The 12,985-nt window shown below is 37.9% G+C and overlaps 1 protein-coding gene across 1 annotated transcript in view; it reads left to right on the top strand.

Annotated features, from left to right (window-relative positions):
* The window catches only part of HDAC9 (histone deacetylase 9), a 306,119-nt gene that overhangs the window by 48,131 nt on the left and 245,003 nt on the right, over positions 1-12,985 (top strand). The window lies entirely within an intron of this gene.

Genomic DNA, 12,985 nt, shown 5'->3' with positions numbered 1-12,985 from the left:
AAAAAATAGATATTTTTAAGAATGAAGGGAAATATTGTTTGCTTTCAGTAGATTGACCCAACTAGGCCTTTTTACAGAGAGGCTGTCAGAAAGCATAAGGAATATCTTTGTCCTTGCCTCTCTTGACTAGCCAGGGTCTTCAAGCTGTAGTATGACAGCTGAGTGAGGAAGCATTATGCTCCCAATGAAAGAAAAAGGAATATGAATGAAAGGAGTAGCTAGTAGATTTTTTCATCATTAGAATATGTAGAATCATAGAGAAATGTGAAACTTTCCTACATTTCCCTTTACATAGGATCTAATCACCTAAGGATGCTTCATCTTGCAAGGTGAAATTCCTGAAGAATGAGATGGCTGGGGTAAGCACCCATGAGAGTGAAAGGGATGGAATCATTGTCCCATCCAGATTATTTACACAACCTTCATTTTAGCAATCAGTCTGCCCTTTATGTGCACAATTATGTGCTCCCTATAGGCAATAGACATGAGGAGACTTAATGAAGTATTGCATTCATAAAGCATAGACTTTCTGCACAGAGAACCAATGGAGTAACACCTTTCCCACTGTGGCTGCAGGAGATAGGACTGCATATGGCTTTCAGTGACTTTTCAAGACCCACTTAAAAGCATCTCAGAATTTGGAACCCTAGGGAACTCTGGCCATTTCCTATCTGGAGTGATCTCGGAACTAGGTTCCTGGGTTTTGTGTGGCACTAATACTTAGTATACAAACTGTTGGACACTCTAGCTTTCTTGAGAACATTACAGAAGCAATTTTTCACTATTTAATGGCATTTGCTGATATTAAGTATAGAAGTGAAAGGCAAGGACATAGGTGAATTTTCCTCAGTTACTACACTCCAGAAGGTCCAAAGAATAAAGAGAACCCTTGGTTCAGAAAGCAGAAGAAAGTCTGAGATACAGTCAAAAAGAGCACTATAGCACTCAAGCTTTGAATTTGTCTCACTTTTAGAAAATCAGCAGCAGTAGTGATTTCACAATCCATTTAATAGTCCCAGAAAAGTGCAGGGGTTGTGGATTCCAGTTCATTTTGTTTTATCTAGTAAAATGTTAAAGGTGGCACAGATTGGCAAAGTTTCCATCTCAGTCAGTGAAGGTACCCTGTCTTCTGGCTGTAGGCAGCTAGATATTTATTGATGTCATCAGTTCAGACAAATGGTAAGTATGTGGGAAATTTTCTGTGTATTCAGTAATTGAGTAAAGTAGTGTTTCATTCCAGGGAAGAATGGCCAAAGATCAAATTAGCTTTCTTCATCAGGAAAGGGAAAAACATTTAGAAATTCTATTTTAAAACAGGTTAATAGGATTACATTTAAAATAATTTTGGTTAGGGTAAATTTTGGAATGTATTCCAAGCTCGGTATCACAAAGGGAAAAATAACAGTGTATGTGTGTCTCCTGGGCTAGGAATCTCCCCCCAAATAAATTTTGTCCACAGTCCTATAAATGCTTACTCATTCCAACCAAGGCAATAATCGTCAATGGATTTTATTGGATTTAAGAGTAAAGGACTTCTTCCAAAATCCCATTTTTCACTAGATCTCTGTTTTGCAAAAGTGCAGGACTTTCTTTCAATGGGAGAAGGAATGGAAGACCAATAGCTGTTGAAAATGCAATCTGTGCTACTGTGAACATCTTTATTTGCAATGAAGAGCACTGATACTATTATAATAAGCAGCCACTGGAGGCTGGTGAAATTATATTGTTAGGGGAAGAATAAACAAGGTAAAAAGCTTTACCAGGGCTTTAGCACTCTACCTTTTTCTTTTTGTTCAGGACAGTAAAAACTAAATTCTCTTGTTTTGTTTAAAAAAAAGGAAAAGAATGAGAAAAAAAGAAAAAGTCTTTTTTTGGTTCTGCTGCTATACATGTAAGTGCCCGGATAATTTTAAGATTTTTAATTGCATGAAGTATTTATTCATAGATTACACGTTCTTATATAATGAGCTCACAGAGTTTTGTCTCAGAAGTAAATCACTTTCCTTACTGAATTTGGAAATAATTCCTCACTTTGGCTGTTAAACTAGAAGTTAAAGAAAGTTTTGCAGTTGACTTCAATCAGAGGAAGAGCGAGACCTGTGTAATGAAATAAATCTCAAAAATCCTTGAGATCATTGCTTAAAAGTATGTCCTCTAGGAGTATAAGTCATCCTTGTTGAAGTATGTGTGAGATTTTTATATTCCCTTCAGTGTAGTCAGAATTTCCCCCTAACTTTCTAATCTCAATATTCATGGGTATGACAGGCTTTGCCTGTAGTACACAAGGCTGGTAGGGCTACTTAGATCTTATCAAACTTTTCTGCTGAAAGTTTCCAGGCTGAGTATCTTCTTGAAGCTGCTGACTTGTTTGTATTTCTGAAAAATTTCAGCTTATGTAAGAAAAAACAAAAACCAACATCAAAAAGTCTAGATTCAGGCTCGCTTGGCCATTGGCAGTCAGTGGGGTTTTGTAGGTAGTCTCATAGACCTTTAGCCCAAATACTGTTTTGCAGCTTGGTCTACTACAGGTAGGTTGAGCTTGCAACACAGCATGCGCAGCATATGTGTTGTGCCTGTGACAAGACACCTTAACTACTTTGCTGCTGCTGCTTGTAGGCCCTACTCAGATTAAAATTTCTGATGAGCTTTAAGAGCATGAAATGTGCACGTATTCAGGAGCAAAAGTTTTGGAATTTGGCATGGCAAGGAAAAGTTGTATTAGAAAAATGTGTTTTATTTATTCATTTTTCTAAACATCTGGCCAATTGGTAAAATCACAGTTTCTTTGTGCAATAAGTTGTAGAATGGTATAGATTAGCTGAAAGTTTCACCTGCACTGAATGTGCTTCATTTCAGAGCTCAGCAGTTTCAGTTCTTGGCTGCTCTTGAATCCAAATCCAAGTATGGATAGGACATCTGTCACTGCTCTGCAAAGTTACTCTTCCTGCTTTCCTTGGGTGGGAAAGAGAAAAAAGTCAGATGCTATAAACTGGAACACTGAGATTGTGGTGAATGTTCGGAGCTGAGAATTAGGAACTGGCTGAGTGCAGGGAATATGGCTGGCAGCTGCAGAGTAAATGGGGGGCAAAGAGCCCTATGGAAAAACAAAGCATTGGTGATTAAATATGTGATGTAGACTAACAGCCATAAAGCTAGCTTTCTTATTCTTGAGTGCCTGTTTAAAGTTAGTGTCATTTTAAAATCTAGTTAAAATAACTCTATTCTATTTAAATATGCATCTAAACAGTTGAATTCCATATTATGACTAACATTATCTCTTAAATTCTGTAGACCAGTTGATGCATTATGAAACTGAATGTTAGGAAGACTAACAGAGCTGAGTACTTAATAACAATAGCCAAAAAGCCAATATGTTGCATTAAATTAAATTATTAGAGAATAAAAAATCTCTTGAGGAGAAAGCACATCAGTTGTGCTCCACATGAATGAAGAAACATTTTTTGATAGAATAGATTGCCTCTGCAACAATTCTACACAGCCAGTTGATCTCTGCTAATATTTATGGTTTCCGCATTTCACTACATAGTTTCCTGCCAAAGAACATGGCCCTGGCATCCTGACCAGTGACTGAAAACAATGTGAGGAATCTTTACATTCTCTTGCAACTTTGGATCCTAAGGGGACCTTTCTGTGAATACATACATCTTTAGGTGTACAGAGCAATCTTGAACTGATTTCAACTGTGTATTAACAGATTTGGCTGTATATAATTCTCTGTGAGTTAAGGTTTTCTGCAAAGCAATAATTTCTTGATGTCCTGCATATTCTCTCTGTATTTTCTTCCTGACAGAAATAGAGAGGGGAATTTAGCTGTATTATATTTTGAGTCTTAGTTTGAGCTTCAGTTTCTGCTCTGTAAATCGATCTATGAATGCTCCTGCTCTTTTCTCCTTTTCCTTTTGTCTTATGGGGGACAGAAAGCAAGAACAAAAGGAATGAGGAATGTTAGTAGCTACGAATGGAAAGCTAATTGAAAACTATATCACTGAGAGGAAGGGTTTAAAATATGTCATATTTTCCTTGATGATAAATCTGTATTGAACTTTGTAATATGATAAGATTATTAAAGTATTTCCAGCATGTAAGCCATGAGGCAGTACTGGCATTTAAAGAGTCATCAGTCACCTGCAAGAAGTGTAGCAAGAATGTGACTGCTCTCGTGTTAGTTTTGGGCCATGCCCTTCTTTCTTATGTTTTCTTTGAGGAGAACAAGCAAGACAAGAGGACAAGGACAGAAGAATGATGTGTCCAAGAGACGCATCTTGGGAACAGGCAGGGTTCTTATTTTGTACCTTTTGTGAGAGCAATTGGAATTTTCTGGTGGAAAATGGAGTGGCCAGAACTTAACCTGGTGCACATCTCACACCAGGTATATGAGAAAAAGTGCAAAAAAGGTCCTCAGGAACAATCAACAGTGCTCTTCTCAACCTATAAACTAGCTTTATCTGGGGACATTGCCCCTAGGGGCACTGCACACCTCTGATGTCCTAGCTGAGACTGTGTGTTCTAGGAGCGGGATATCTCTCATCTGTGTGATTGTCTGCATTCTTTAGCCCAGTACCTGCAATGATCTCTCATCACAGGACTATTCCCACAACCCACATTAAAATGTTTCTGTTTCCTGACCTGTTACTCCCTCGAGATATAGAAATATCTTGCAGAAGACAACAGAGTTGTATCAAAGATTCATGCTGTGCTCTGAAATGGCATGAATTCATTCAGCACTGGTGGCAGCTGATTTTTGTTGATGGAGACTTCCCACATGTTGAACACAGACACAATCTGTACTTGTGCCAGAAATCATCGTTTCCCACCTGTACAGTATAATCTGCTGCTAATGCCCCGACCTATTTTTAAATCTTTGTCTTTATAGCTGCTTATAAGCAATATTTATAGAAGCGCAATGAAATGGTCACCAACAGAAGTGCAGATAACAGCATGTGGCTCTCCCCATTTTGTGGTATATTCTTAAAATAAAAAGTGGTACAGCTATTTGTTGTGCATAATTATACTCACTGGTAGAGTATCATTTTATCATTTATCCACAACGAGCTGTTGAATGCAGAATTGTATGTAGCTTCTACTGTCTCCTGTATACCTGTCTGAGCAACGATATCTGCTGTGCATCTTTACTATCACAGGGGAGCTGACTGCTCTGTTATCTGTAATTTTGTTTCAAAACTGCTAACAAAAATGTGGGAAAATGTTGTCTACAGATGAAAGTGCTTATAAATTAAACATGCCATGCAACAGGATGTTCAGATTACAGACCATTTTTTAAGCTTTAAGAGGGTTTTGTGATGGATATGATATCAAGTTGCACACAAACTGCACTGAAGTTAGTAAGACCCAGCTGTTTGCTAACAGCATAGCAAATAACAAACCATAGCTATTTAATCCAATGAAGGATTAATTAATATGATTGGAAAAGCAAATCCTATGGTGATTTTCAGATGGGAAACTTGCATTAGAGCAGACTTGCATGTAATACTGCGTTGTAGCATCTATGACTAGAGAATTACTCAATATTCACAAAAAATGCTGAGATATCACATTGGTAGATTAAATTGGTAATTGAAAGTTGCAGTGTAAAACCCAGACAGTCATTTAATGACTGCCACAGCCACCAAATTATTGTTTATCAATCCAAATATTAAGATGTAGTAGGGAAATTTCGAAAGGGATTAACCAGGTTTTGGGTTGTATGCATGCAAGTATATATGCCTGCATAAGAGAGAGATTGCACCGTGCCCATATGAGGGAGATTTCATTCTGTGTGTGAATAAGTATGATGTCTGCCAGTAGATTTTTCACTGCTGCCATTGTTTTCCTGCTCTGCAGACAGAGGGAAAGCAAAAAGAGGCTTCAATTTGGCTATGTGGTATATGCCAATTATCCTTTCGTGAACATGCAGAGTAGAATTACTTTCAGGGGATTGCCATAGTCTGGGAAGTATTGGCAGACTGACTCTAAGCAGAACTCTTTTTGGAGAGCATGGGTCAAAGGGGACAGGAGAAGGGTTAGGAATTAACATAAAAGGCCCAGATTTTCTTTCAAATGCTTTTTATCTCGATAAAGACTATAAAATTTTGCAGATCTTGGTACATGTGTTTGACTGAAGGCCCACCTCTGTTTCTACTAGAGATGGGGTTAAACACATGACTTCCCTTAGTGCCTTTTCTCCCAGTTAAGTTTTTCTCTCAGAAGAAATGATCTGGTTCATTATGGCTTAGTATGCTTCTACTAGAATCAGAGATCACAAAATAGTGTAAAATGATTGGACTAATTAGAGAAGTGTTGTACAGGTTAGTACTCTCATAAGAGTTAATGGCCATCTGAAGCCATCCGGAAAATGGGAGTAAAATTTGCTGGAATTTCAACTGAAAGCAATACTTACTTACTTCTGGTCCTTATTTACGTCTTTAGGCTAAAGAGAGACTTAAAACCCATTGTCCCTTAAAATGTGTCTATCACATCAGAATAGCAATACTGAGACTGGCACATTAGTATAGAGAAGCAGCTGGCAGACTTAGATTATTTCAGTCTAGTTTACCCAGACTCTACAGTCTGCTTTGGTGCTGTGGTTCATTAGAGCCACGAGCCGTATGCCAGCAGTTTGGGGTCCTGTTCCATTGCCCTGGCATAATGAAATCCTAGTCATTTTTTTGTTCCATCCCTTCTTCTCTAACTCACTTCTTGGAAGCACATCTACTATGTACCCCTTCTGGATCACAAAAGAAGACAGATTTTGTTTTTTCCCCTTTCTTACCAGGTGTGCTGCTGCCATAAAGCCAGCTATAAGCAAGGAAGTATTGGCAGAATCTTAGAAAGAGCGAGAGTTTTGAGAGCGTGACTCCTACTCCTCTGTCCTACCTCGATGTACCTACTCCGTGCTGTGCCAGCTCATCCAGTGGGCAATGGGAGAAAAGAGGGTACAACAGGGAAATCAGTATTTCAGTAGGGGAACAGAGGTTTGTGTAGCAGTCAGGTAAAGGAAGTGGCAAGTAAAACATGCACAGACCGCCCTCCTGGCCCCAGCCCCCAGTGTACAACCCCGGTGGCAGCCAGCCTCAGTAAAGCAGTTTAACGGCCCCGTGGTTGGATGACTGAGAATTCTCGCCAGATGGTTTGCTTCACTGAGACTGAAACTCGCTAAATACTCTTAGCTTCATATTGGTGGCTCTGTCTTTTACAGGCTGTGAAAACGGTCACAGAAATGGCTGGGAGTTGTCAACATCAGTTATCAGGGGACGTTTTCTGAGCTGAAGTGGTGCTACTGTGCTGTAACAAAGTTCTGCCTGATGTAAGGCTGGTTTTATCACTGTTGTGACAGAAAGACTGTTCCCAAGGCACTAGGCTACCCAACCTAACAAGTTCTAAAATATTCTTTGTGTGGTGTTAATTGGCTTAATTGTATTAAATACAGGATTAGGTTTTACTAGCTAAGTGAGGGGTGTAGGATTCATATTCATCCCTGAAGAAATCATTCCGTGCACTTACTGCGTACAGCTCCTGTTTGCTTCACAGTACTCACACTCAGTTCTTATAGGCTCTGATAATAAATATTGATTTATTAAGGCAATTTGGGCCATCACTAGGATGTATCTTATGTGACTCAGTCATTATGACCTGGTCTTACACCACTTGTATTTACAGTGACTTTAGAGATGAGTTGAGAATGACTTTAGCAAGTCTGTCACCTCCTTTCACGCAGCAGAAACAGGGAGCTCCTCCTCTTCTTCAGGGAGAAGGTTATGATAGCAGATCAATCATTATTTTAATCATGCTTGGGAGGGCTGAAGAGAATTGCTGGGAGAAGAGACATGGAGCTTATGCACAGTGTGAAGCAGCTTACCTCTCTGTGGCGTCATTTCATACTCCTCTCAAATGCAGGAACAATGACTATACTTAGGTCATTTTTCTTTAGCTTTCCATCACAACCTTTAACTTAGGACGTTGTATGAGAAGAAATACTACATTCTGGTATGATCAAATGCTTCTCTGTTTTGCAGCTCTTGGCCTTTACAGTGCCAGTTTCTTAATCCAGCTCTGTTCATACATATATAAAATAAAATTCAAATCTAAATTTCAAATAAAGCTCAGTATATCAGTTGCACAAATTTTGCAGGTTAAAGTTTTCGGTAAACAGAGATATACAAGTTGATGTTGCCGCCTTCTTCAGTTTCTCTTCTTTTGTAGTCTGATTGTTTTATGATAGCACTGACAGCAATGCCACTGTAGCTTTTAACTCAATTGTGGTTTTGTGACACATTTTAATTGTAAAATAAAATAAAAATATTAAAATATAAATACAGACATAAGCAATTACATATATTTATAAATATAAATGTAGAATGTCAAAGATTTCACTTTCAAGGACAGTTTTTCAAATAATGTTGCTTTCAAGTAAATTACATGTTTTAATGGGATGCAGAGATGCAATGGAATATATATTGTGGCAAAAAAATATTTTGAGAAGAAACCTTCAGTGGATTTGTGTTTTTATTTTATTTTTTTTATGGCAGGGCAAGCTGCAGATTCCAAAAAGCCTAATACAACTGTTAAGAACATACCATGCTAGAAAATATAGGTATTTGAATGCATTAATCATTTTACTCAGCAGCTGCAATAGCATGTTGATACTTCTGTACTCCAGAGACTGTGGTTCAGTCCCTGGTGCCCACGGTCGGGCTGAGGACTGGAACCACAGTAATTTAGCAGGAAGTTTATACTGGTTCAGACTGTGCCTGGAATATTGGGCAGCCTGCTGTGGAAAAGGAAACCACAGGCAAGGGATGAAAACAGCTCTGCGTGTCCATGCCAACATATACCACCAGTTCAACGGCCACTACCACTACAGCTTCACAGTGGGAGGTGCCAAGAGAAGGTTTCGTAGTCAGAGTAGTACTTGGGGGTGATGGTGAAGAGCTTATAAAGAGCACAGGAAGGGAGTAAAATATACAGAATCTGTTTGAAACACAAGAAGTTCCTTTGCGTTTGACTACATAATCCATTTAAATATTTTATGTGTCTGTCCCTTTCCTCTTTTTGCTATTTGTGCTGTGGTCCTCTGTATTCTGTAAGAAGGATTGTATTTATTTGCTTATATTTGTGGCTGTAGATATTGCTGTATGAAATACAAAATAGGTTGTTTAGTTTGCGCAGAAAATATTTAACTTATGTAATAAGACGAGACTAGTATCTATGCACTGAGTGGATCTCTAGGAAGTGAATTCTGCTTTGTATGTAGAAAGTACAATATATCACCTTGAAATGACTTTAAGATGGAGTCCAGTGTGTTTCAGGAAGGAAATAGGGTTTGTAATCCAATGTGACAGTAATAGATGAAGGAAAGGTATAATCATTTACTGGGAAATAGCTGCAAATCTGTTTCTTGGAAAAAAGTGCATTTTGACACTTATTTATGAATTGCTTATAGGATAGTATAATTATTTCTAATTATTCACTTCATCTTAAATACCTTCTTTACTTTCTTCTCTCCATTTTAGCAAGTTCATGGAAGGATCAGTAGCTCTTGCAAGGCTACTGCATTGATGTCTGCCTTTGAAAATCTGTTTTCTGTTGTTTTTTTCCCCTGTGGAAACAACACTGCAAACATTAGAGAATTCAGTCTTGCTTTTTTGAGACATTTTTGTGTCTTTTACCCTTTGTTAATATGATTCTCATCTAGAAACAGGAACTGTGAAATGTTCTGGGGAATAAATAGATCTCTTCTAAATAGCTATTGTCAAGGAAGAGCAAAGGAAATGAATTGTGCAAATTCTTAGAACTGAGTAACGTTTATTTCAGAAAAAATACATCTCAGATCAGACTGGCGTTTGCTTTACAAGTAACTAATTTTTTCTTTGTCTTTGTAATAATGATAATGGGGGAATTTGTGATGGCAATTTCAGTGAATTTCTCTAGGAGGTTATAGAAGGTAGTTTGATGGCTGTTTTAATGTATTCCCTAGATTGATAGATAGGGTAACTGGAAAAGCCAGCAGTTTCCAGCTTGGGTGGACAGTGCATTGAAGCTTGTGCTATGTGAGCCTGCCTGGCATTATCAGGATAATCTCATGGTTATAGCAGTGTTTTTAAGTCAGAAACACATAGAAGTTAACATACAGAAGAGGAAAAAATTGCCACGTAAGGTTTTAGCAGAGGGGTTTATTTAAAGGACTGGAAGTCTCGGTGGGTAATTTAGTTTCCTTTTTTTTTCTACGAGGGAAAGATGATGAGCAGGTCCAGCCTGGAAAGGCAGAAGATAGAAACAACTGATGTGAGCATTAGCTGGTATCTCTGCAATGCTCTGGAGCAGTGAGCAGAGTGTGCTCAGCTGCTTCTCAGCACTGACCTCTCAGGTTCTTTCGTGTAGTTCACACACAGGTGCGTTCTTAGGATGTTTGGACTGTTGCAGATTTCTTTCTGTTGAGCCTCAGGATTTTGACTCAGTTCTGAAAGTTTAGGACCTTGAACAAGATTTCAGAATGACTTGCAAGATTTCATGCCTGTTTTCAGAAGATTCTGGAAGGCCATCGTTTGGTTATGGTCATGAGCTCATGATGCTCAGGAGTGTCAATGGGTTTCACTGTGGGGTTTGCATGAAAGGACGAGTATTACTTCTTGTTGATTTTAGTATTCCATTTATCGTCATCTTAAACTGAGTATCTAGAGATGTGCGTTACCTTCATTGGCCGGCATACAGGATTGAAAAGCTGAATATCCCATTGTCAGAAGTAATTTCCAGTCAAAAATTATACTTTTCAGTAATCTTAATTTCAAGCTGATGACAGCAAAAAATGTATAAAATGATTCAAAAATGATGTTGAATGATTCAAAAAATGATGTCAAATGATTCCTAGTGATTTTGCTGTTAACTGTTTACTGTAATATTTTGCTACGGTCAGTGGAAAGGGTGTCAACAGTAGCGGTGGTGGGATCTTCGCCTAATGCCATAACGAAATGCTGTCAGTATAAATGTATTTGCACAAAATTATATTGTGTATGACATGAGTCATATATGTTGATGTTGACTAACAAAACAACTTTGAGCTCCTTGTTCCAGAGAGTATAGGATCTACAGTTGCTCCACTTGGTGACCAGGAATCACGCGGTATTATGGCATTTGATTTCCATACGTTTTCATAGGTGGCTGATAAATATAGCGTGGCACTGCCTGAAGTCAGCCTCCTGGTAATTAGTAATGTGATCTCTATAGCGTGGCACTGCCTGAAGTCAGCCTCCTGGTAATTAGTAATGTGATCTCTATAGCTTCATCCCAGGCTGAAATCACCGTATTCTTTACCAGAATGGCATCTAAGATGAGGTGAAGTAAACCAGTAAAGCCCTATCAAAGAAGCTGCAAATTCTGCAGATGTTTGAATGAAGAGGGTAGTGGAGAGTGCCATTTGGTAGGTTCCCATTTTTAAAGTCATCTGCTGTTTTTTTATGGTCTTTGGCATGAAAGGTGAGTCATTCATTTTACATGTGTTCAGAAAGGATTTAAGGTACATCCCTGGGAAGTGTTTTTCCATGTTTATTGACCATCAGTTTCATTTTGAAATGGGATATTATTGTGCATAAGTGATGAGCTCTTTCTGAACCAAGATCTAGTCTGTTTGTCATTTTGGGACAGGATGTGAAAGATAGTGTTAGGTATCAGCTTTGCCTTGTGGTGTGTTATCAGGCGCATAGCTCTGAATTGGTGGACCAGTATTCACACACTTGGAATGAGTGCAGTCAATGGCATCTTCATTGCCTGTATTTGGAGACCTCCCTTGCTTCAGGTAGACTGACACTTGGTAATTCTCTAAATATTTATGCTGTATCCGGATTCCCTTATTCCTGTACTTTCTGAAGAGTGCTTCTGACCACAACGATGAGTAGTCCTGTTGTGTAGATTTTGTGATAGTTCTAGGAAAAGGTGTTTTATTTTGGTAAGCCTGGATAAGTCAGCTTCAGAGAGTATATTCTTCAGTTTCAGTTCCTGTAACATTGCATTAAACATGCTATATTGATACACCACGATGGTCTCAGTGTTCATTTAACCTGTTAAACTTAACAGTCAACAGAGAGAGTGGTGGGCCAGGGTTGGGTACAGAGAAATCCAAAACTGTGTAAAAATATCAGTTCAGTTATTTACTATCAGATATTAATGAAGTGAAGAAAACTAAAAAAAAAGTATGTATAAAAATTAGTATAAATAATCTCATTAGCCACAAAAAAGGTCTGTTCCTTAGCAGTATAACTCTAAGAATTTTAACTGTGCCATGATAGAATATAAAAAGTCATATGAAGTGAAGCTGTATTTTTCTGGACTCCTCAGCAATGATTTGCATTTTGTTCTTGATTATTTTAATATAGTTTAATTATATTATTGTCAATAAATTTAAGCCATTGAAAAACACTTCCCGATAACTTTTAAAATACCTTGAATAAGAGAGAAGAAAACTCAAAATTAAAAAGATCACTGAATATTTAAAATATGGGTAGGGGATGAGTCAGGCTCACTATTTTTTACTCATAGTCTTGCTGTAGTGCTTTTATCTAACAAATTGTCTTGTAGAGTTTGCACACTATAATATTCCCAAAGAAAATAGTTCCTTTAAAATAAAGGTTTTAATCTTTTAAACAGCTGATTTGTCAAATGCACCAGTGTGATAAAGGAGGAAAAAACCTTTAATTTCTAAAATTTAGAGATGTGATTCCTTATGGAAATGAAGCAAAACCCAAAGGACCAGATGGACATTTCTGAGAAAAAATAAATAATGTTGAACAAATCCTGGTAAGGGATGTTACTACAGCAACTAACATACTCTGTTGAAAATCTAGGATCCAGCCTTCTGAAGTATATTTGATGAAGTTTCAGGTTAGATTGTAGTCAGTTATTAAATGAATGTGTTTATGGCTTTATATACCAAATTCTCTTCGTTCTTTGCCTTAAATTCAGCATTACAGCCTTT

Source organism: Dromaius novaehollandiae, chromosome 2 (assembly GCF_036370855.1).
Source record: "Dromaius novaehollandiae isolate bDroNov1 chromosome 2, bDroNov1.hap1, whole genome shotgun sequence".
In the NCBI taxonomy this organism is placed as follows: domain Eukaryota; kingdom Metazoa; phylum Chordata; class Aves; order Casuariiformes; family Dromaiidae; genus Dromaius; species Dromaius novaehollandiae.
The sequence above is the reverse complement of the archived record's forward strand: the minus strand, read 5'-3'. Positions and strand labels throughout refer to the sequence as shown.